The 23956-nt window shown below is 47.9% G+C and overlaps 1 protein-coding gene across 1 annotated transcript in view; it reads left to right on the forward strand.

The window, feature by feature from the left end:
• MACF1 (microtubule actin crosslinking factor 1) overlaps positions 1-23956 on the forward strand; it is a 378039-nt gene that overhangs the window by 132896 nt on the left and 221187 nt on the right. The gene's annotated exons all lie outside the window — the stretch shown is intronic.

Consider the following 23956-nt stretch of genomic DNA (forward strand, 5'->3'; position numbering starts at 1 on the left):
CCTGTGTGTTATGCTGAGGAGGGGGAGACAAGAAGTGCATGGAGTTAATTTGCAAGCTGCTCCTGAAAAGCAGAGTAAGTTTACAAGGAGGTTCCGATTCAAAACGTTTGAGAGCCGCTGCTCTGCTTTGTTCAGCTGGGGTAGCTGATGGAGATCTTTGTGGGGTGAGTTGGGGGGAGGTTTCCCTCTGGAGTGTTGATCAAGGAATCTGGAAATGACCGTGGGGTGACGATGGTACTGTTGATGTCTCGTTGGTTGCGTTGTGCCTCCAAAAGGATTTTGAAATAATGCTTCCACTATCCCTAAAACCCCTGGGATTTTGTTCAGCGTCTGCTACTGTCACGATTTCATGGGTCAGTGGATATGTTTGGGTCCGTGTTCAAGGCCTGGGCCCCTCTTCACATGGTGCTCTTTTTTTCCTATAGGAGAGGTGCTATTAGCCTACGAAAACGCTTGTTCTATAGACTGTGGTCATAGCAGGGACGGGGTGGGGGAGACTGAAGTCACTATTTCCTTGTTTGATGACAGGATTTGCAGGAAAATAGTTGTGCGAATTGATGGTTGCATGTTTTATAGCATTGGATTGCAAGAAAGGGCATTATCTCATAGAGGATACCACCCCCACCCCCCACCCCCGTTTTTCTGGTATTGACCTGGATGCTGTGTGAGAGCATTGTGAGACAGCATGAATTACTTTTGTAACCGAGTTACAGAAATGGAACCACTTTCTTGGTATATTTGGTGATCTGGGGTGGGGGCACTGTGTCAGGTGCCGCGCTGGGGTTGCTCGTGGGACCAGGGCACCAGCAATACCACCCCCACGGGGTCGCCTTGGCAGCTCCCATGTTTCCCATGGGCCTGTGCAAATAGCCTTTTGTCTTCCCCCTTTCTCCTGACAGAAATGAGATTTTCCTCTCTGCCGCCTTCTGCTCAGACAGTTTTGAGTGGCATTCCTGGTCGATCAGACGCTTCTCTCAGGGTGACCGTTGTGAGGGGCACTTGCATCGCTTGTCAGGTGGGGCGATCCCCATCTGTTGGCCACCCCTTCCACAATACCACCTGCTGTCTGAAGGGGCCAGAATCTGTTTGGCTGGGAGGGGGCAGCAGAGCCTGAATTCAAGGCACGTGTGTGCCGCTGAGTTTGATCTTATTGAGGGAGGGGTCATTTCCACATCTGCTAGGCATAGACTGGAAGACTGAAAGGCTTATTTTTTTACTAGACAAGGCCTCCTACTAAGATAGACAGGTACTAAAATGGATGATATTAACATGAGAATTTAAAAGATCAAGACACACACACCCCTCAACATATATTGCTTTTACTATACACGTGTTCATAAACATTTTTAGTCTGGAAATAACCATGGAAACAATAAAAAGCCATTTCAAAACACACACACCCCAAAGCCATTTGAGAACACCAGTGATAAATCATTAGAAATGAAGTTGGGAGTAGTCTGCAGGTCACCCAGTCTGTTTGGACTGAAATTTAGAGTCTAAATTGTAAATTGTATGTGGTTTTAATTGTATAAATGGTTGTGAGCCGCTCTGAGCCTGATCTGGTCAGGAAAAGGTGGCATAAATGTCCAATAAATATAAATAAGTAAAGACCAGGCAGAAGATACTTGTAGAAAGACAATGGAGGTGCAAATGGTTCCAAGTAACTTTTTTGCAGGATTTTGGGACACTGCTGGGGTCCCTAAGGTTGCCAGCTCCAGGTTGGGAAATTCCTGGAGATTTTAGGGGTGGAGCTTGAGGAGGGTGGGGTTTGGGAAGGGGAGGGACCTGAGCAGGTTACAGTGCCATAGAGTCCACCCTCCAAAGCAGCCATTTTCTCCCGGGGGCAGACCTGTGTCATCTGGAGAACGGTTGTAATTCTGGGTGATCTGCAGGCCCTACCTGGAGCCTGGATACCCAAGCTGAGGCTGTGGGTGGGGTGGGTGGAAGCTGTGTCTGAAGCCAGGGTTGCAATGGGTGTCTTCCATCCCATGGTTCCTGCTGTTCCTTGTGGCTAGAGCTTGAACTGCAGAAGGCAGACAGGGTTGATGTGTTGACCAGGTAAAGGCAGGGGGTCAAGAGTCTCATCAGCTTTGAGGCCAGGCCTGGCAAATCCGGGGCCTTTGTGCTTCTTGCCAGTCACAGAGTTCAACCGACTGCCCAGCCCTGAACAAGCCCCCACTGCAGGAGAAAGCAGATGACCCCCCCCCCAAGAGCCTGGCCCAGTTTGCCAAGGCAGAAAAGTTCCTTTTGATCCTAAGTCAATCCCGAATCTAGTAAAGGTACGTTTGCAATTTCACCATGTTGAGAGTTTCTCTCCCTTCCCTTGTGAGAGGAGTAGCCAATGAAATAGGGATGGGCTGTGGCTCAGTGGTAGAGCATCTTCTTGGCATGCAGAAGGTCCCAGGTTCAATCCCAGGCATCTCCAGTTACGGTAAAGGGACTAGGCAGGTAGGCGATGTGAAAGACCCCTGCCTAAGACCCTGGAGAGCCACTGCCGGTCTGAGTAGACAATACTGACTTTGATGGACCAAGGGTCTGTCTGATTCAGCAGAAGGCAGCTTCATGTGTTGACAGGGAAACTTGGAGGCATCACGGCCTCATCTGCGCACCTAGCCGTGCAACTCTCCCAGCATCGGGTTTGGCCCTGAGTCGAAAGGTTCTTCAGTTCCTTGGTCAAAGAAAATGAACTGAGAATTCTGCAAACAGCACTGCTGGCAGAAATATCTGTCCCTACATCCCCCCCCCCAGCCCTTCTTTGCATTTGAGCACTAGGTGGCACTGGTGCATTGAGAGAGGGAGAGAGAGAGAGAGAGAGAGAGAGAGACAGAGAGAGAGACAGAGAGAGAGACAGAGAGAGAGAGAGAGAGAGAGAGAGAGAGAGAGAGAGAGAGAGAGAGAGAGATATGGGTGTTGACTGCAGAGGGTGAGACCGTCCAGGAGCCCCTGTGAACGTGCAGATGGCCGCCAGTCTCCCGGTGCTCAGGAAGTGCTTCGGGATTGCTGAGCCCCACCAAGCTGGGATGAGAAGGGCTGCCAGCCCTGGAGGCAGAGCTCAAGTAGAGCTTTAAATTCCTGCTACGGATTCCCTCTGGCGCTCAGTTTGCTTGCGGCTGAATCCTTTCTCTCTCCATCTGGAATTAAGGGGATTTATTCTGGCAGTGTAGCTCTGTAAAGCCCACTTTGCCCATCCATCACCCCTGCTCTTAAAATGTTCTCCTTTCCGTCCTTCCATCTTGGCTGGCTAAATTAAAAGATGTGCCCTCAAAAGCTTCAGTAACATTAGGGGTTATCACCTTCCCCCTCCCGGGAGAAAATTAATTGGGAGGAGAGCTATTTTTAATTTAGCTGTGATTTAATATCTTTAATTTAGCTGTGACATTGACAGCACAATCCTGAGCAGATTTTACACCCGTCGAAGCCCATTGACTTCAGTGGACTTAGGAGGGTGTAACTTTCCTTTGGATGGTTCTCCCAATGGAGGGATGTGAGCAGTGGGGTCCCTCAGGGATCTGTGTTGGGACTGGTGCTTTTTAACCTGTTCATCAGTGACCTGGAGTTGGGAGTGAACAGTGAGGAGGCCAAGTTTGCAGATGATACCAAATTATTTAGGGTGATTAAAACAAAATTGGACTGTGAAGAGCTTGAAAAGGAGCTCTTCAAACTGGAGGATTGGGCATGAAAATGGCAAATGAGATTCAATGTGAGCAAGTGTAAAGTGATGCATATTGGGGCAAAAAATCCCAGCTTCACATACACACTGTTGGGATCTGTGCTGGCAGCAACAGACCAAGGAAGGGATCTTAGGGTGGTAGTGGATAGCTCAATGAAGACTTCAACCCAGTGTGCGGCTGCTGTGAAAAAGGCAAATTCCATGCTGGCCATAATTAAACGAGGAATTGAGAATAAAACTGCGGCTGTCATACTGCCCTTGTACAAATCTATGGTGAGACCACACTTGGAATACTATGTACAGTTCTGGTCACCACACCTAAAAAAGGATATTGCAGACCTTGACAAGGTTCGGAAAAGAGCAGCCAAAATGATCAAGGACTAGAGCAACTGCCTTATGAGGAGCTGTTAAAATGCTTAGGGCTGTTTAGCTTGGAAAGGTGGTTAAAGGGAGACATGATAGAGGTATGTACAATTATGCATGGTACGGAGAGAGTGGACAGGGAGAAGATTTTCTCCCTCTCCCATAATACTAGAATGCGGGGTCATCTGCTGAAGCTGGAGGGTAAGAGATTCAAAACGGATAAAAGGAAGTATTTCTTCACAGAATGCATAATTAAATTGTGGAACTCCCTGCCCCAGGATCTGGTGATGGCTGCCATTGGAAGGTTTTAAGAGGGGAGTAGACATGTTCATGGAGGATAGGGCTATCCATGGCTACTAGTCAAAATGGATGCTAGTCATGATGCATACCTATTCTCTCCAGGATCAGAGGAGCATGCCTATGATATTAGGTGCTGTAGAACATGGGCAGGATAATGCTGCTGCAGTCGTCTTGTTTGTGGGCTTCCTAGAGGCATGGGGTTGGCCACTGTGTGAACAGGCTGCTGGACTTGATGGACCATGGTCTGATCCAGCATAGCTTTGCTTATGTTCTTACACCTGGATCTCAGGAAATGATATTTAAGCAGAAACTTACCTGGAGTTATCTTACAAAGAAAACTTACAGCTGCTGCTTATCAGCTGTGAAATAGGTTCAGGTGTATTTATGGAGGAAGTTTGTTTGATACAGTGTGAAAGCTGTCATGGAGGTGGGGGCACAAGTGTGGCTTTTTGCATCCCTTGTTCTCCTGATCTGCCACTGCAAGGGAGGGGGGAACTCATCGCGGTTGCCCAGGCAATTGTGCTAGTGCTCCCTTTCTTTCTGCTCTGCGTTGGCATTGGGCTGCAAGAATTTCACTCTGATTCGGCTCAAGTCGCACGTAGTTCTCCTTGATCATTTGGGGCAGAACTGAAAGTTGAAGCTGTGGGGAGAAAGTCTGAATGGACCCACCCCCAACCCTTGTTCTGCCCCACCTGTAGCATAGCTGAATGGGGCAAGGAAGTCTTACTGGCCCAGTTGCCTTGGCAACCAGAGTGAATTCCCTCCTCCCCAGCCTCGAACCATTTCTCACCCTTTTGCAAAGGGGTGTGAAAAATCGCTTGGAAGGGCGTACGTGTTCCATGGGTGGGGGTGTTTATGAGGTGTGCTTGTCAGCTCATTATTATTTTTTTAAAAATGGAAGAATGGGTGGATAAGGAAGAATGCCCTTTGGGAAGTGGGGAACAGCCAGCCTCCACAGATTTGGGATGTGAGAGTTCCAAGGCTGCCGGAGTACCTGTCTTAGGAAACCAGATGCTCACTCAGCCAATGTGGAACTGTCCATTTAATGCAGTGGTTCCCAACCTTTTTTTGACCAGGGACCACTAGGACTTTTTTGTTCGGTGCAGGGACCCCAAGGTTCAAAATAAAAATTCTGAGAATTTGAAAATTTGAGAGAAACTTTAATCATAACTTAGTTAAACATTAAACATTAAACTTAGAATAATATTTGAATATATATTTTTATAATAAAGAACTTTTAATTGAAAATATTAATTTATTATGGGTTGATAACTTTGTTTCGCGGACCTTAATTTAGTTCTTGCGGACCCCTGGGGGTCCACGGACCCCTGGTTGGGAACCAGTGATTTAATGTAATGTTTACTTAAAAAACAAACTAACAGACTTGTTGCTCGGGCAAGTTCCTAGAAGAGATGTGACTTCAGGGAGGGCACCCCCTCAAGCTTCTGCCTGGGAAAACCCCTCTCTTGGGCGGCTGAGTACTTGAATGCTCCTTGCATGCCATTCTGTTCAACACCGAAAGGATCCTGAATGTTAGGGAAGCCGTCGCTGCAGTTCAGGCTTTTGTGGGAAAGTAATGAACAGACCCTTCCACACAGAACTGCGTTTCTGGGTTAGACCGAATCTTAAGAATGGGCTGACCCACGAATGTTTTCATAGGGTGCTCCTGCTTTTTCTTCTCTATGGCCCCTGACATGAAATTTTGGCCCTTGTAGCCATGGCTACCTCCTCTTCCCCCAGCAGCTACTTTCTAAAGCTCTTGGGGGCCCAAACCTGCCCCTTTGTGGCCTGGAAACTGTATTTCTAATCCCAGGCCCGCAGAGTGGAAGTAAAGGCACAGGTTCTGAGATGCTCCTTGCTGGGCGTTTGCCTACTGAATTCGCTTCAAGGGAGCAAGCACTGGAAATCTGCTCCTCAAATTGAAACGATAGGCTCAAAGAATGGACAGTAAAACATTATTGTGGTGGCAGGAAGTGCTGTCAAGTTGCAGCCGGCTTACGGCGACCCCTCATGGTATTTTCAGGGCAAGAGAAGTTCAGAGGAGGTTTGCCACTGCCTGCCTCTGCGTAGCGACCCTGGACTACCCATCCAAGTACTAACCAGGGCCGACCCTGCTTAGCTTCTGAGATCTGATAAGATCAGGCTAACCGGGGCTATCCAGGTTAGGGCAAAAAACTTCCACCACTGTTACACCCCACATTTAATAAAATATAACAATATTTATTATTATTATTATTGTTGTTGTTATTATATTTTATTAAATGTGGAATATTGTAATATTTTATTAAATGTGGGATTCACTCCTTTTAAAAATTCAGCCTCTTTACAGTTGCCTAGTTCTTTAGAGATCAAATCAAGCCTGAACTGACCCTAGAAGCTAAAATGACTAAACTGAGGCTATCGTATTTTGGTTGCGTCATGAGATGACAAGAGTCACTGGAAAAGACAGTCATGCTAGGAAAAGTTGAGGGCAGCAGGAAAAGAGGAAGACCCAACAAGAGATGGATGGACTCAATAAAGGAAGCCACAGCCTTCAATTTGCAAGATCTGAGCAAGGCTGTCAAAGATAGGACATTTTGGAGGACTTTCATTCATAGGGTCGCCATGAGTCGGAAGTGACTTGACGGCACTTAACACACACACACACAGTTCTTTAGAATTAATATTAATAAATATTAATTCTAAAGAACTAGGCAACTGTAAATACATATTAATTCTAAAGAACTAGGTAACTGTGAAGAGGCTGAATTTTAAAAGGAGTGAATCCTGCCTGCAAGTTTAAAATTGTCGAGGGCTGGGCTGGGCTTTGAAACCCGTTCCTGGGCTGGGCTGTGGTGCTAGTTGACCCCCCCACCCCCAATTTCCTCTGGCAAGTCTTAAATATCCGCCTGCCTGAGCAGCTGACTCTTTCTATGCCAGTTCCAGGGGTTTGGTGCTCCCCCGATCACCTCTGCTTCATCTTAAGAGGATGGCAGGAAAATGGTTAACGTACCACAGAGCTTCAAGGGCTGCACACATGTCTCTCAGCCACCAGCATCCCAGACTGTGGGGCAGGTGTGCTCCGGGTCTTTCTCGCCCAGCTCCGCTGAGGTTTATCTTCTTGACCCCTCTATTGATTGATCGATTGTCGCCTAAATCCCTTTCTTCGGTCTCGAATGCAGAGGCTGAGGGCAATTTTCGGCCGGTTCGCGCAGCCTGTCTGTCTCCTTTCTGGATCTATTAAAAAACATTATTGCTGCTCTCTCCTTTTTTTAAACGTTACCTCCGCTCATCATCTCTCTTCCTGCTGTTGTGCTGTTAAAAAAAAATAAAAACTTTCCCCCCTTGATTTCCATCTCTCTGTCTTCCCGCCACACCCCTCGGCGTCCTCCTCCTTCTCCCCCCCCTTCCCGCTGTCGCCTCCCAGCCTCTGTCTGGCTTTCTGTTTGCCTTACCGAGGGGAGCGCTCCCATTACCTCATATTTGGAGAGAGGAAGCTGCAGCCAATCCGCTCTCCCTCTGCTTTTAGGTCAAGTGATTTCCGAACTGCAGTGAGATGCTTTGAATGTGTCTTCCTTCCTCCCAGCCCTCGTAAGATGGCTGGCTGAAGCCGCCACGGCCGAAAGGGAGAATCTCTGGGTGTGTATGTATGTGCGTGCGTGCTTGTGTGTAAGGGATTGCCTGCGGCACTGTGCGTGCATGTGTGTGTGTTGTTGTTTTTTTTAAAAAAATGTGCATCTGATCTGATGAAGCGGAGGTTGGGATTTATCCTGGAGCCCGGTGCCAGCTTAACTGCATTGTCGCCAGCCTCTGGTGCGCCAGAGAGATGGGGAATACGCTGGGCTGTGTCAAACGGCCGAAAGAGCAAGCTGGCGAGGCAGGGCATGCCCCCCTCTCCCCCAAGAGAAAAGCGCGCTTCAAACGGAAGAGGAGAGGGAAGAAGAGGACGGCGGCAGCAGAGGATGCTGCTGGCTCGGTGGCCAGGGAGCCCTCCGAGGGGGTTGAGATTGCCGAAGAAGAGGAGGAGGCATTGACGAAGTTGGGAGCAGCTCCCTTGCAGGGGGCAGGAGAGGACCTTGCCGAGAGCTTGCACCAGAGCACCGTGTCGCGCAAGGAGGAGGCTCCTCCCGCTTTGGAGCCAGAGGGTGTGGAGCAAGGGCATGTGGTCCAAGTGCGGGAGAGGTTTCAAGGGAGGCTGGAGAAAATCCGCCTGGTGACTGAACGTTCGCCCTCCGGCTCTGGGACCCCAGGGAGATGTCCGGAAGAGGGCACCATGGTCATTGCCCGTCTGCTGGACAACCCAGCGGAGCAAAACCGCAAGAAGGCCGCCAGCCGGCTGGTTGCCTTTCAGAGGCCCAATGCCGGCAACAGCCGAGCCATCCTGGTGCCTTTGCAACGGGAACCTTCCACCGTGGAACCACAGGAAAATGACGATGGCACCGTGGTGGTGTGCAGGTCTTGGGAGCAATCTGGGTTGGAGGCATCGGCAACTGTGGCCAAGGACTCCTGCGTAGCGTACGCTAGTGAAGATGGGAATGACAGCCTGTCAAGTGCCACGTGGGGTGCTTCCTGGACTGCGGAGAGGGGCACTGCCTCGGAACTGTCCACCCCGTCGCCCATGGTGGACCCTGTCGAAAACCAGGCCATGGGGAGGCCTCAGCGGCCACCATCTTCTCAAGAAAGACCTTTTGGGAAGGGGGGAGAGGGCACCTGGGCAAACTTTCCTGCCTCCCAAAGCAAGTCTTCCTTCAGCGAGTCAACCTCGAGCACTTTCCGGTGCTCTTCAGGGTACGGGAGTGACTCGACCCAGCCCCTGGTCAAGACACCTGGCACGGACAAGAGCCCCTTGTTGATCCGTGAAGATGGGCCTGCGTCTTTCAAGGAAGCAGAAGGCCCAAATGGGAGGGTGATGGTAAAGGAGAAGATGAAGCCGCCAGCCAAAGGAAGGGTCAGTGCAAGCTTATCTGCTCCTCTCCAGGTCTGGGGGTTGGAGGGGTGTGTGTAGGTCCACAGACTGCAGCTGTCTTAATGCGGCTGTACTTTGTGACAGCCGAAGCGTCCTGAGGCAGGTCTGTCAGGGAGCAGCACCCTCTGGCTTTTTTGAGGTCCTGCTCCATGATTCAGGCACTTGTTTAGGAGTGAGAGTTCCCTCCAGGGGCTCAGGCAGGGACACTCTTTGCAAAATGGCAGAGAGCTTTCCCTGCTGCTGGCTGCAGTGTGCTGGCATAGATGCATGCTGGTTCTACTAACTTTTGGGAGCTAATTTGCAGAGCAAGTGCCTGGAAGGCCATTGAGGGAGCTCTGTTTTCGGAAGAGGACACTCTGCCCATGCTACAGGGAGCTCTTCTGCTTTGGTTCCTGTGCTCTGGACCTCAGGCATGGTATGAAATGGGACCTTGGAAAGTCTTGGCTGAGAATCAGCCGGGATCCGCTCCCATATTCTCTTAGGTTTGTGTTTCCCCGTTGCAGCAGTTCAGAGCCGACCCTCGGTGCTTCTGCTTCTTGGGACACCCCCCCATATTTTTGGGTGCTCAGCTTCAAGTCTGTGGGGAAGATGTACCTCTGGAAGCCCTACTCCTCATATCTGGGTGTTTTCAGATAGATGTGCTTTTACGTCTAGACATTAGGAAGAATTTTCTAACAGTTAGAGTGGTTCCTCAGTGGAACAGGCTTCCTCGGAAGGTGGTGGGCTCCCCTGGAAATGCAGAGGCTAGATGTCCTTCTGTCAGCAATGCTGATTCTGTGACCTTAGGCAGATGATGAGAGGGAGGGCATCTTGGCCATCTTCTGGTCACTAGGGGTCTGGAGAGGGGAGGTAGTTGTGAATTTCCTGCATTGTGCAGGGGGTTGGACAGATGACCCTGGCGGTCCCTTCCAACTCTATGATTCTACTCTGTGGGGAGGGGAATGCGCTTTGCATATGCTCAGTGAAGTTCTCTTATTTATTATAACTTTATATCTTCTGGGGCTCAGGTCCCAGGGCAGAGTGGTGGCAAGCCCACCTTGTGACAGAAAGTCCGGCAGGGAGGTATCCTTACTAGGTTTGGCACTTTAAGCTTTGGAGTCTCTGTGATGGGGGATTTTTACTTAGTGTTAAATCTGTCATTACTTTTTTTTTGCAGCCATCCCAGGTTTTGCCCTAATGTCCTGCTTGGTCCAGGTTTGCTGACTTATGTGGGTGATGTTCTGGCTCTTTAGCATGCATTCTGCTAACCGGACCCAACTATGTACAGTAACTGCTAACTGAACTGGTATGCAGAGTTGTGCCAAGATTTGGTAAAGGATACCCAACCAGCTAGTGTATGCTGCTTTTTTTTTTTTTTTTTGGAACTTTTTTTTTTAAATCGGGTTGTTGATCTCTTGTTTAGAAGTCTCTCTGGAATTTTAGCTTTAAGGACCATTCTTGTAAGAAGGGGGAAGGGCCGTAGCTCAGTGGTAGAGCATCTGCTTGGCTTGCAGAAGGTCCCAGGTTCAATCCCCGGCAGCATCTCCAATTCAAGGGACTAGGTAAGCAGGTGATGTGAAAGACCTCCGCCTAAGACCCTGGAGAGCCACTGCCGGTCAGAGTAAACAATACTGACTTTGATGGACCAAGAGTCTGATTTAGTATAAGGCGGCTTCATGTGTCCATGTGCTACCCTCTGATGGAAAGTGGCGAGAGCCAGATAGCCCTAGTTTGGGGGTGGCGAGTGTATCTGCTGCCAATCCACCATGAATTTTACCTCTGAATTGAACAACTCACTGTGGAATGTCAGATGCATGGGTAACTTGTGTGCTGTGGTAAGGAAAAGAACATTCTGCACAGACTCAGAGGGCATGCAGCCTCCAATATTAGATTCATATGGTCCAGGCCTGCTTCCAGGCATTAGAAACCAGGTCCAGTTGTGTCCTGCATCAAAATGGTGCAATACGTTGAGAGAGTTTCTGTTGCCCATCATAGCCCCTTGAAGGAGTGTGTGTGTTAAGTCCCGTTAAGTCGCTTCCAACTCATGGCGACCCTATGAATCAAAGTCCTCCAAGATGTCCTATCCTTGACAGCCTTGCTCAGATCTTGCAAATTGATGGCCGTGGCTTCCTTTATTGAGTCCATCCATCTCTTGTTGGGTCTTCCTCTTTACCTGCTGTGCTCAACTTTTCCTAGCATGACTGTCTTTTCCAATGACTCCTTGAAGGAGACCACATTACAAATGGCAGGGGACTGAAGGTGTGGCAGTAGATCAAAATGGTGTGTGCGAGATGGTGGGGGAAGGAGCTGTATATGGTGTGTGAAGGTCTCATGGCCCCCAAGCAGAGTTCGACTGGTTATCAGCAAGTGTTTCCTAACAGCAAGGTGCCATGGCCCTGACCTGGATGGCCCAGGTTAGCCCAATGTTGTCAGATCTCAGAAGCTTATGCAGGATTCAGCCCTGGTTAGTACCCGGATGGGAGATCACCAAGGATGTTCAGGATTGCTATGCGGAGGCAGGCAGTGTCAAGCCACCTCTGTTCCAGTTTTGCCTTGAAAACCCTATGTGTGTGTTAAGTGCCGTCAAGTCGCTTCCGACTCATGGCGACCCTATGAATCAATGTCATCCAGAACATCCTGTCTTTAACAGCCTTACTCATGTCTTGCAAACTGAGGGCCATGGCTTCCTTTATAGCATCAGTCCATCTCTTGTTGGTCTTCCTCTTTTCCTGCTGCCCTCAACTTTTCCTAGCACGATTGTCTTTTCCAGTGACTCTTGTCTTCTCATAATGTGACCAAAGTACGACAGCCTCAGTTTAGTCATTTTAGCTTCTAGGGTCAGTTCAGGCTTGATTTGATCTAGAAAACCCTATAGGGTCACCATAAGTTGGCTGCAACTTGACAGCACTTTCCACCGCCAGCAAGGTGCCATGGGCTGGTGGAATTGTGGGGTTAGAAGACCACCACGCTGAGAGAGCCTCTGAGCATGAAATAAAAAAGCTCTCTCCCCTCTTGAGTCTTCTCTCTGCCAAACATCCAGTCTTTAATTATGGGCTGGTGAGGTTTTGAAGCACAAGGTGGAGGGCTTGTTTATTAGCCTGGGGGAATGTTAACGATTTCTGTGCAGCTGGCTGACTTAGCAGCCAGTCAAGGCCCTCCCAGCCTTGCTGATTTGGGAAAGAGAGACAGCTGAAGGGGGTGTGCTTCGTTGGTCTATGTAGAGCACTGGTTCCCAACCTTTTTTGACCAGGGACCACTAGGACTTTTTTGTTCGGTGCAGGGACCCCAAGGTTCAAAATAAAAATTCAGAGAATTTGAAAATAAACTTTAATCATAACTGTTAGTTAAACATTAAACTTAGAATAATATTTGAATATATTTTTATAATAGAGAACTTTTAATTGAAAATATTAATTTATTATGGGCTTATAACTATGTTTTGCGGACCTTAATTTAGTTCTCACGGACCCCTGGGGGTCCGCGGACCCCCGGTTGGGAACCAGAGATGTAGAGAGAGCAGGCTGCTGTCCCTGGTAGTTGCACTACTCGATCCCAGAGGCGTGTGCCACCCCAGATCAATTGAGAGAACATGGAGTCTCGCTGAGAGGCTGTATGCCGCACCCTTCCAAATATCTCCCTTCTTCCCCGCCAAGGTACTGCTTGGTTATTTGGCACCGTCTTGTCTCTACTCAACATGCCTCGGAGCATTTTTCTGGAAATTGTTTCTTTCCGGGTGCCTGTTCAGTATGACAGCAGTCAGAGGGAACAAGACGATGCGCTCAGCCACTGAGGAGTCTCTTCCAAGGAGGGCCCTGACCTCAGCTGGTGTTTTTGGCACTCGGGAACTCCACAGGTTGCAACGTGTGAGAGGCATGAGGTTGAGAACTGACTCTTGGTTTGAAAGGGGCTGGTTGTGCCCTCAATGGTCAGAGGCGGTTGGCATGGTCCCTTACCAAGCCTCGGTCTTGGGTCACTCACAGGTGTTAGCAATGGTTTTCATGCTTTGTTTTGGAGCCCTTCAGTGAAAGGATCCGGGATATATCCCCAAACACTGCTTTGTATCTTCAAGAGTCTGCCACTGCAGTGGGCAAGTGTTGTGGGTCTCTAGGGCATGCAGATTCCCTCACTGTTCTGTGCTGAGCAATAGGTAAGCCTGGCGGTCGTTTCACCCAAAGTAAAGGTGTGCCCCAGAATCCTCTACAACGGACGCAAGCTTTGTGGCAGATGCATAGGGTCTCCTTGGGAGCAAATGTCTATGTGGACAGGGTTCCCTGAGCTGTTTAAAAATGCTGGCTTGCATGGTAGCTGATTCTGGAACGAAGAACAATGTGAATCAAAGAGGCCAGATGTTGCCAGGGGACAGATGGAAGGACGTTGGCTCTCTGTTGATTCACTTTGCCCTCTTGAATGGGCAAAGAAATCAGGTGGTGAACTAAGTTCAAGGAAGTTCCACATCAATTTTGGCAAAAAATGGCTAAATACTTGTAGGACGATCTACTTGTCATGAGTCCCATTAACTCTATCTTGGGTGGCAAAACATCCTGCTTTCGGGAGAGCAGAGTGAGGCAGTCTATTGAGTTGTCCCATTGGGAAGCATCAGGTGCCAAAGAGGAGTGAACGTTTGGAAACACAGAAGCCAGTTTCAAATTTTGAGGTATCAGACCAACCCGGAATACAAATTCCCGTTTCTAATTTAGGCATGCCGAGAAAGAGGCTGAATATAAAAAGAAATGACAGATCTGTGCTAGGAAAGCCAAAGTCTGCAGTGTAAATAAATTATTCATATTTCTGGTTCAGTTTTTGAATTCATTCTTTTTGCTGCCCACATGGGAAGGGCAAGGCAGACATCTCTGAAGCCAGACTCTCAAGTGCTGGAAATCTCAGCCTGGATTCTCCAGTTTTATCAGGAACTGACTGTACACTTCCAAATTTATTTCTCTAGCCATAAGAGCTAGAAATTTGGGTGAGTGGTCAATATAGTTGTTGTTTTTTTTAAGTAAACTGCCAGGCCAACCCAGAATACAGATCCCTGTATCTTATTTGCCCAATACCAGTATACTAATACTAATTTATTTATTTACGTTATTTATATTCCACCTTTCTCACCTAAACTCAAGGCAGATTACACAGTGTAAGTCAATACGATCATCAGGATGAGACATCAAATAAACAATAGGATTTCAGAAATCTGAAACAGAGTTGAAACAAAGCATAAGTATTTAAACACTGACTGTTAAATGATGCAGAAATTACATAGTAGAAGCATACTTACAACAACGGCAAGTATGTACTATACACAGTAGTATAGTCCAGAGTACCTTTCCCTTTTCCAAAGCATCTTTCTGAACCATTTCATTACAGAAAATGCTAAGGGAAAGACTAATGGAGTTGGGAATGTTTAATCTGGAGAAGAGGAGGTTGAGGGGGGACATGATTGCTCTCTTTAAGTATTTGAAGGGCTGTCACTTACAGGAAGGCAGGGAGCTGTTCCTGTTGGCAGCAGAGGATAGGACTCACAAAAATGGGTTTAAATTGAGGGCAGAAAGTTACCAGCTGGATATTAGGAAAATATTTTTTACAGTAAGAGTTGTTTGACAGTGGAATCGGCTACCTAGGGAGGTGGTGAGCTCCCCCTCACTGGCAGTCTTTAAGCAGAGGCTGGACAAACACTTGTCAGGGATGCTCTAAACTGATCCTGCATTGAGCAGGGGGTTGGACTAGATGGCTCTTATGGACCCTTCCCACACTGATTCTAAGACAGCCGTATTACCTGCATAAAAAGCCCCCCCTGAATAATTTAGTTTTGCACAGTTTACAGAAAACCTGGAGAGTGGGAGCATTCTTGACCTCCTTGGGCAGGGCATTCCATAAGTTGGGGGCCACAACAGAGAATGCAAGTGTACGGGCCGTTGTTGATTGTGCCCATTTGCAGGGTGACATCTGCAGAAGGCCCTGTGCAGCTGAGCAAAGCTGTCATGGCAGAGCATAGGGGGAGAGGCAGTCCGGCAGATATGAAGGACCCAAGGCTGTGAAGGGCTTTGTATGTGGTAGCCGATGCATTGAATTCAGCCTGGTAACTGATGGGTAGCCAATGGAGTGACTGCAGAATGGGAGTAATGTGCATGCTTCACTAGATCCTGACGATAACTAAGTATTGACTTTGAGGGGAGACCAATGTAGAGTGCATTACATTAGTTTAGTTTTGATGTTACTGTGGTGTGTATCCAGGTGGCCAGATCAGCCATGCCAAGATAGGGGGCCATCTTGCAGACCAGACGGAATTGGAAGAAAGCATTTTTTTTGCAGCTGTATTAACTTGTTTCTCCAGCAGCAATGCTGGATCCAGTACAACCCCTAGGCTCTTGACTGAGTCACCAAGGGTCATCTGAACCCTGTCAAAAGCACAATGTCCTTCAAGATCTCTGCCTTCCCAACCAGCGTTGCTTCCATCTTGTCTGGGTTCAGCTTCGGTTTGTTCACTTTCAGCCATTTGACCACAAAAGTCAGGTAGTGAGTGGCTCAGGACCTCTACCACATTACCAGGGGGTTTGAATATAGAGAGACAGAGCTGAGTGTCATCAGCATATTTATGACATCCACTTCCAAAGCTCAGAGCCAGCATGGTGTAGTGGTTAAGAGCAGCTGGCTCTAATCTGGAGAACCGGGTTCGATTCCCCACTCCTTCACATGAAGCCTGCTTGGGTGACCTTGGGCCAGTCACAATTCTCTCAGAACTCTCTCAGCCCATGTAGAAGAAAGCAATGGCCAACCACCTCTGAAGGTCTCTTGTCTTGAAAACCCTACGGGGTCACCATGTCAGCTGTGTCTTGATGGCATTTTCCACCACTACCAGTTCCAAAGCTACAAATGATTTATCCTAAAGGCTTTATATAGAGGTTGAATAACATGGGGAAGAAGATTGTGTCCTGTGGAACCCCACAAGACAACTCCCAAACTGAGGACAACTGATTTCCAGCAGCAACCCTTTGAGTCTGATCCATGAGGAACAATTGAAACTAGGGAGATTCTGAGGAGAGCCTTTGACGACGACCTTCTTGCCTGCAGAGGAGGGGCCCCTTTCAGTTCCCGATTCCAAGATCATGTAGGGCTTTATCAGTCAAAACCAGCACTTTGAATTGGTCTGGTAATCCGTGTAGATCTTTTAAAATTGTAGGGGTATGGTGATAACTAACCTCACCCATTAAATGACTAACCTGAGGCTTTTGTACTCCGGCCACATCATGAGAAGACAAGACTAACTGGAAAAGACAATAATGCTAGGAAAAATTGAAGGTGGTAGGGAAAGAAGACCCAACGTGAGATGGATGGACTCAATAAAGGAAGCCACTGCCTTCAGTTTGCAAAATGATAGGATAGGCTGTCAATGATAGGATATTTTAGAGGCCATTAATTCATAAGATTGGTATAAATTGATGGCATGTAACACACATGTGCACAACTCTACCTACAGACAGCCATGTTCTGCTTCCAAATGGTTTTCAAAGGTAACCTTATACAGTTGTTCTCTAATCTGGAGGTAGTGGAGAGATCACTGTGGCTAGATCTCATTTCATGAGGAAAGGCCATAGCTGGCAAAAGGGGCAGTGCACTATGGCAATTTGCCTCTCATTGAGTCTGTGTTGAACTGGAAGGGGAAGGGGAGTGGACCCCACCCACAGTCAGCGGTCTCCCGGGTCCTGATCAGGGTTTGCACCAAGCCACAGCTCCTCAGCATTGTCTGGCTTGAGCTTCAGTTTTTTGGGTAAATGGAACCTGGCTGCACAATCCAGAGTTCTCTGGCTAGGCGTTTTGCACTGCAGAATTGTTATCTGCTTGGAGATGGAAGACAGATGTTTGTCTGGCTGCCTTTGTCTGTATGCTAAGCAGCGTCTCTTTCTTGAAGTGGCCACAGCTTCCCAAATTGAGCTGGAAGATATTGGGCAAAATAATGTTTTCTTTCTGAGGATGGAAAATCTATGCCGGGTCATAAATATTCTTAATTTGAGAAGTGAACGCCAGGCAGAGCTCAGATAGCTGGTGGAGCTTAAGGTCACCCAGATTTTTAAATTTTTATTTTGTTTACGATATTTATACTCTAGCTTTTTCACTGGCTCTGACCTGGATGGTCCAGGCTAGCCCAATCTTGTCAGATCTCGGAAGCCAAGCATGGTCAGCCCTGGTTAGTACTTAGATGGGAGACCACCAAGGAAAGGATTCCAGGATTGCTATGCAGAGGCAGGCAATGGCAAACCATCTCTGAATGTCTCTTGCCTTGAAACCTTATAGGGTCGCCATAAGTTAGCTCCAACTTGACAGCATTTTCCACCACTTTTTTCACTGATCATTCTAGTAAAGCAGAATGGCCATACCCTGGACCTTTGTGGGGATTCTGATAACTTTCTAGGCCTTGGGTCCAATAGGAAACCCCTTATTAAAACACACACACATGCCTAATTGTGTCATTTACAATGTTTAGCCTCAGAAGTCTGATCCTCCCCCCCCCCAGCCACACCCCAATAGCTCTCTGTATAGGAAAGCATCTTTAACTCCATGTATTTTATAGGATGTGCTTCAGTTCTAAGAGATAATGTATAGGATTTAACATGTTTGTATTACATTTGCTTTTATTTTAAGCCAAGCTAATTTTTTTAAAAGGAACTCACAGTAATTGAAATGTTTTAAAAAAGAACTCAAACCCAATTTTAATTTTTAAAATCCAACATTAATTTGGACGAAAATAGATTTTCAATCCATTTTGCCCATACGGATGTCTATGCTTGCAGTGTAGATATGGAAAATAGGCTCTTTGTAGAGAGTTCGTGCCTTCTCCAAGGATTAGATCTATTTATTTCTAGTGCTGCAGGTTCTCTTGGCCAGGGCAGTGGGAGAGAGAGACTTGCTTTTCCCTATAGGACCATCTTGCTTCAGTGGGGCCTGAAATGTTTTGCCTTGTGGGGATGATAATGTCCTCATGATGCCCTGGGAGGGAGGGGAGGGCGTCTTTCCCCCCCCCCACCCTCCACCAGAAAAAAAATTGCTCTTTCAATGTGTGCCTTTCAATTTGTTTTTTTGTTTTCAATTTTAGCAATAGCCAGCTGCCTAATATGTCCTTTCAGATAGCAAGCTTTTTATCTCACCTTCTTTCTCTGCGCAGGGATTTGGTCAACCGTTCTCCCTCTCCTTTAAATAATTCCAAGGATAGACCCTTTCAGGGGGAGGTGCCCCGCCCCTGCGGAAGCAGCAGCATCTCCCGTACAAGACACACTGCCTTTGAAGCTGGTTGGAGAGGCAGAGAGCAGCCATGAAATTAACATGATGCTCCAATCCGAATTGGCAGGGAAAGGCTGGTGGGTGGGGGGAGTGTTGGGAGGCAGCACTGAAATAGCAAGGAGGGGAGGGTGAGCCAGCGCCTCTTAGAAAGGTGAAGTCTGCTGTCTGATATCTCATGGAGGTTGTGCCTTCTCACAAGACATTAGCAGCCCTTGCTCGGAATGGTAACACCAGAATGAGAGACTAGGCCTGAAGGGGAAGAGCTGGATTCTCACGTAACTTAACTGCCAGTGTCCTGAATGGTCCCACCTTCGGGTGAGTCTAAAACTTGCCTAAGCCCTGACCCGGACGGCCCAGGCTAGTCTGATCTTGTCAGCTCTTGGAAGGTAAGCGGGATCAGCCCAGGTTACTACTTGGATGGAAGACCTCCAAGGAGTACCAGGGTCACTAAGCAGGCAACGGCAAACCACCTCTGGCCCTCTCTTGCCTTGAAAACCCATCGAGATCATGATAAGTTGGTTGTGACTTGATGGAGTTTTACACCACAAATTAGGCCCTGACTGAGGGTTTATAACTTGGAACACTCCAGGCCAAATTCAGTGAAATACACGCTGCTCGTCTCTTGCCTAAAATCCCTGTGGGGTCACCATGAATCCGCTGTGACTTGAGGGCAGTTCCCCTCACCATCAAAACTGGCCTCCCTGGAAAATGTCAGGTGTGTCCGGAGGAGACCTCTGAGTCCTTCTTCGCCCATCCAGTAGCCAACTGGACCATGCTCAGCAGAGTTCTGCCCTTCCAGGTCTACTGAAGTCACAGAGTATGACTGCTTAGGATGGCGCTGCGAGTGACTGAGATGAGAACTAGGAAGTCCCCAGTTCAAATCTTACCTCAGTCTGAAACCTGCCAGTGGCCTTAGTCCAGCCTTTGCCTCTTTGACCACATCATCCTTCCCAAATATGGAGACTGATGTTAACCTACCTTCTGGGATTGTTGTAAGAATTATGGCTAGGTGATGAACGTGAAGTTCTTTGAACACTCTGAAGCGGAATATGGGAGCGTTGTTGTTGTATCCTCTTCTGCCTCTCCTGTTCTGAATGGAAGGGCCAGGTACCAGGTTTCTAGCACAGTGAGCCATTTGTCATGTGAAAAATTAAGCTGAGGTTAATGGGTACCAGCCCCCAGCCTTCTTGTAAAATACCTTGAGTCAAGGCCATCCACGAAAATCAGCGTCGGCAGCAGGTCTAATGAGAAAATGGCGTTTCACCCAGGGCACATCATAAGCACATGGAAACAATTGTGGCAGGATGTTGTGATTGCCTGTGTATTAGTTACATGGCGGTCTGTTGTTTAGCTGATTTGCAGACACTCGGAACAGGAGCTAGGATTGCAAGCTCCATGTTCTGAGCGGATGTTTGCCACTGTCTCCTGCTTTTGAGCAGTCCCTGGAGTATCTGGCTATCTTCTACCAAAGACTGATTGCTAAGCTCGATGGACTGTTCATCTTACGGTCAAAAATGTCCCTGGCTGGGCATCCCCATTGTTCTTATCCTTTGCCATTGCATGCAAAGCCCGGAATGATTTTTGGTGCCTGGTTATTTTAGTGGCGCAGAGCCACTAAAATCTTTTTCTCCCCCAAAGGTCTGATGTTCAGTTGCATGTGACCAGGAGCCTTCTGGCTCGATGCAAAAGTCCTTCTGCAACCAACGCGTCCCCTGCTCTTTCTCTTCCCCCCCTCCTCTTTTGCTGGGAACTGGGTCACTGGGCTGCCTTTGCTCCTCTGCACCTGTTTCCAGCTGCCTACATCAAGGGATGGAGCCCACACTGCGAAGGAGTGTGGAGCCTGGAGTCAGAGGGGCCAGACAAGCTGCCATATGTTGGACAGAGGCCCGGAGAACTCTTTTGCATCGTTTGCGCCTTCTGCTGTCAGGGCTCGTTCTTCCCCCTCTATGTGTGTGTGTGTGCATGTGTGTGCGCACACAAACGCACACATTCTGCAGCCAGCAGGTGCCTTTTGCTGCTCAGAAGAGCTCTCTCAAATGTTGCATTTTGTGATTTAAACATTCCTGTGAGCAGATCTGGGCTCTACAGGGCTTTAAAGGCAGCAGCCAGCACTTTGCATGAGGGCCTGACTGCAGCATAAGAAGAAGAGTTGGTTTTTATACCCCGCTTTTCTCCACCTTTAAGGAGTCTCAAAGTGGCTTACAATCTCCTTCCCTTACTCTTCTCACAACAGACACCTTGTGAGGTAGGTGGGGCTGAGAGAGATCTGAGAGAGCTGTGACTAGCCCAAGGTCACCCAGCAGGCTTCACGTGGAGGAGCAGGGAAACAAACCCGGTTCTCCAGATTAGAGTCCGCTGCTCTGAACCATTACACCACGCTGGCTCTTAACCATGGTTAGCAGTAGCTCTTGTTTGTTACCTTAACCATGGCTGACGTCTCTGACTTGCATGAGGAGAGGCAGGAAACTGCTTTAACCATAGCGTACTGATTGAAGAGGTAATTCTTAGCCGTGGTTAACATGTCTTGCAAAGCGCCATTAAACCGTGGTTTTGCATTTTGGTTTTCTACTGCTCCTGATCCACAGTTTAGGTATTACAAAGTAGTACATAATCATGAGAGCCAACATGGTGTAGTGGTTAAGAGCTGTGTAGTGGTTAAGAGCCAACATGGTGTAGTGGTTAAGACTCTAATCTGGAGAACCGGGTTTGATTCCCCCACTCCTACACATGAAGCCAGCTGAGTAATCTTGGGCCAGTCACAGTTCTCTCAGAACTCTTTCAGCCCACTTGGAGCCGGCAACGGCAAACCACCTCTGAACACCTCTTGCCTTGAAAACCGTATGGGGTCGCCAAAGGGCAGTTGTGACTTGATGGCACACACACATACACACCACCATGGAGAACTGTCATGGCTAAGTGTAGAGGGTCAAAGAATAATAAAGCACAATGAGATTGGCTGATTTGTGGTATTTCAGACTTGCTTGAGGGATTCTTCAGTTCTCTTTGTAGGGGGTGGGCGGAGGAGGTGAATATCCTTTAACCTGCTGATTTTGGGAAACTAGCATAGCATTCTGGTTTTGCTGTTTTTCTCATTTTAAACCCTCTCTCCTGGCCCAGGCTAGCCTGATCTCGTCAGATCTCAGAAGCTAAGCAGGGTCAGCCCTGGTTAGTATTTGGATGGGAGACCACCAAGGAATACCAGGGTTTCTGTGCAGAGGAAGGCACTGCCAAACCACCTCTGTTAGTCTCTTGCCATGAAAACCCCCAAAAGGGGTCACCATAAGTCGGCTGTGACTTGAAGGCACTTTACACACACACAAAGTTGGAGGAGGGGGGCTAACCAGCTACTAATTGTGGAAGCGGGTAGTGTCTCCCGGCACCGTTGGTTTCATGCAGGCGTGCTGCAACCCCACTGCCTGGTGAGGGCAGGTTTGGTATTCTTTAGAAATCCTGGTTTAGCAGCCTAAACTTCTACTGAGATCTAGTTGCTTGTAGCATGGCTCATATGTTCAGGAGTTGTGGCAGATCCCCATTACAGAAGGGCATGCTTGCTCAGAATGTTTCTTTGCATTACAAAAAAAAAAAAAAGATTCAAGTAAAAGGCAGACTTGTACAGCACAGGGCAAAGGTTGCAATAATTATAATAATTAATTGTGTGCTGACAAGTTGCAAGGGACACATGGCAACCTCAGGACCTTGGGGTTTTTTAAGGCAAGAGATGATGCCTTCCCCTGCATAGCAACCCCGGGCTTCCTTGGTGGTCTCCCATCCAAGTACAAACCATGGCCAACCCTGCTTAGCTGCAGACTTCTGACCAGATCAGGCTATTCAGGCTGTATGAAAAATATGAGCTACACCTGACATGTGATGGCACATGAATCTGTCTGATAGCACAGGAGAGCGCAACGCTTCTGCTTGCTGCTTTTGTGTACCTGGAGAGGGGCTGTGCGGGATACAAAACCATCTGTATACGCATGGAAGGGAGGGATGCCATGATAGGTTTGCCATGAGCTGGGCCCTCCCATTTGCACAACTATGCAGAGCATTGCTTTCCAAAACGAAAATTCCTTTTCTAGGTAGATGTTTTCAAATCTAAAATGCAATGCTGCCGCTGCTTCCACATTGCTGCAAACATTTTGAAACACGCTCGTTTAGGGAGAGTGATTATCACCCTATTCAAAACTTGGCAAAATATATAACAGCACAGTCGGCGCCTCTGATCCCATGTGAGTCCCTCCCCCCCACTTCCTGCACAGCCATGTAGCGAGCCTAGAAGGCACTTCATAAGATAAAAATCATACCCGCTGATATGTAATTAAAGAATTAAACAATTAAAAACACACAGATGAGATCAGTAAGCCAGCAGTAATAAAACCAGCTTAGCTTGTAGCTGAGCAGAACAAAGTCTTTGGGGAGAGGCTTTGCTATGGCATTCCATTTGTTGAGGGCGTGTTCTCAGTGGTGGCACCACACGTGTTGATCACTCTCCCTAGGGACACTTGCCTGACCTCTCTTAACTGTTATGACAAGGATGGGAACTTGACTGTTTCTCCCAGCCTTTAGTAGCTCCTCAATGGATGCTTGAGCTCATCAGAGCTTGGGAACTAATTAGGGTCAGCCACGGTTAGTACTTGGATGGGAGACCACCAAGGAAGGCCAGGGTTGCTATGCAAAGGAAGGCACTGGCAAACTACCTCTGTCTCTTGCTTTGAAAACTCCTTGAAGGGTCGCCATAAGTTGGTTGTTGCTTGATGGCACATTGTTGTTGTTGTTAGCTGCTTTGCTGTTTCATTTTCACCTGACTTTGTTCATCGTTGTGTTTTGAATTCTGAGCTTTATTGGATTTAGTTCTTAATTTAAAAAAATGTGGTACATTTCCTAGAGAGCATTATCATACATAAGTGTTTTGATAAACTGAGATGAGGAACTGAATGCATTTCCCTTGGGCTGACTATATTGGATAGCTTTGCTCACACTCATAGTTTGGCGTGCGTTGAAGATGGCACATTTGTAGAGTACGAAAGGCATTGGCCCTGGGAAATTAAGGCTTCGTCTGGATCGAGGTTTTCTGTTGCATGCCGCCTCCTCTCTTGGCTGATGGCACACTCTGGCCTCAGTTGCATGAGTCAGTCTGCAGGGAGCGGAGGGCAGGTGGAATGCCTGGCTTTGGGGAGGGGAAATCAGCCTGGTAAACCCTCCCACTACAATTCCCTATCCAGGACTAAACTGTGAGAGCTTGACCACTGGTTTGCTTTTTGACTCGTTTTGCAAGATTCATATGCTGCCTTTTGATCAAATGTTCTCGGAAGCAGTTTACAGCAGACTGAAATAAATCAGGGTTTATATCCCAAAGGGATTGTCAATGTATAAGAATACAATGTCAAGCTCCTGGGGAAATAGCGCCCTGTCCCTGGAGGGTGCTGTCCCAG

Source organism: Euleptes europaea, chromosome 3, assembly GCF_029931775.1.
Source record: "Euleptes europaea isolate rEulEur1 chromosome 3, rEulEur1.hap1, whole genome shotgun sequence".
Classification (NCBI taxonomy): domain Eukaryota; kingdom Metazoa; phylum Chordata; class Lepidosauria; order Squamata; family Sphaerodactylidae; genus Euleptes; species Euleptes europaea.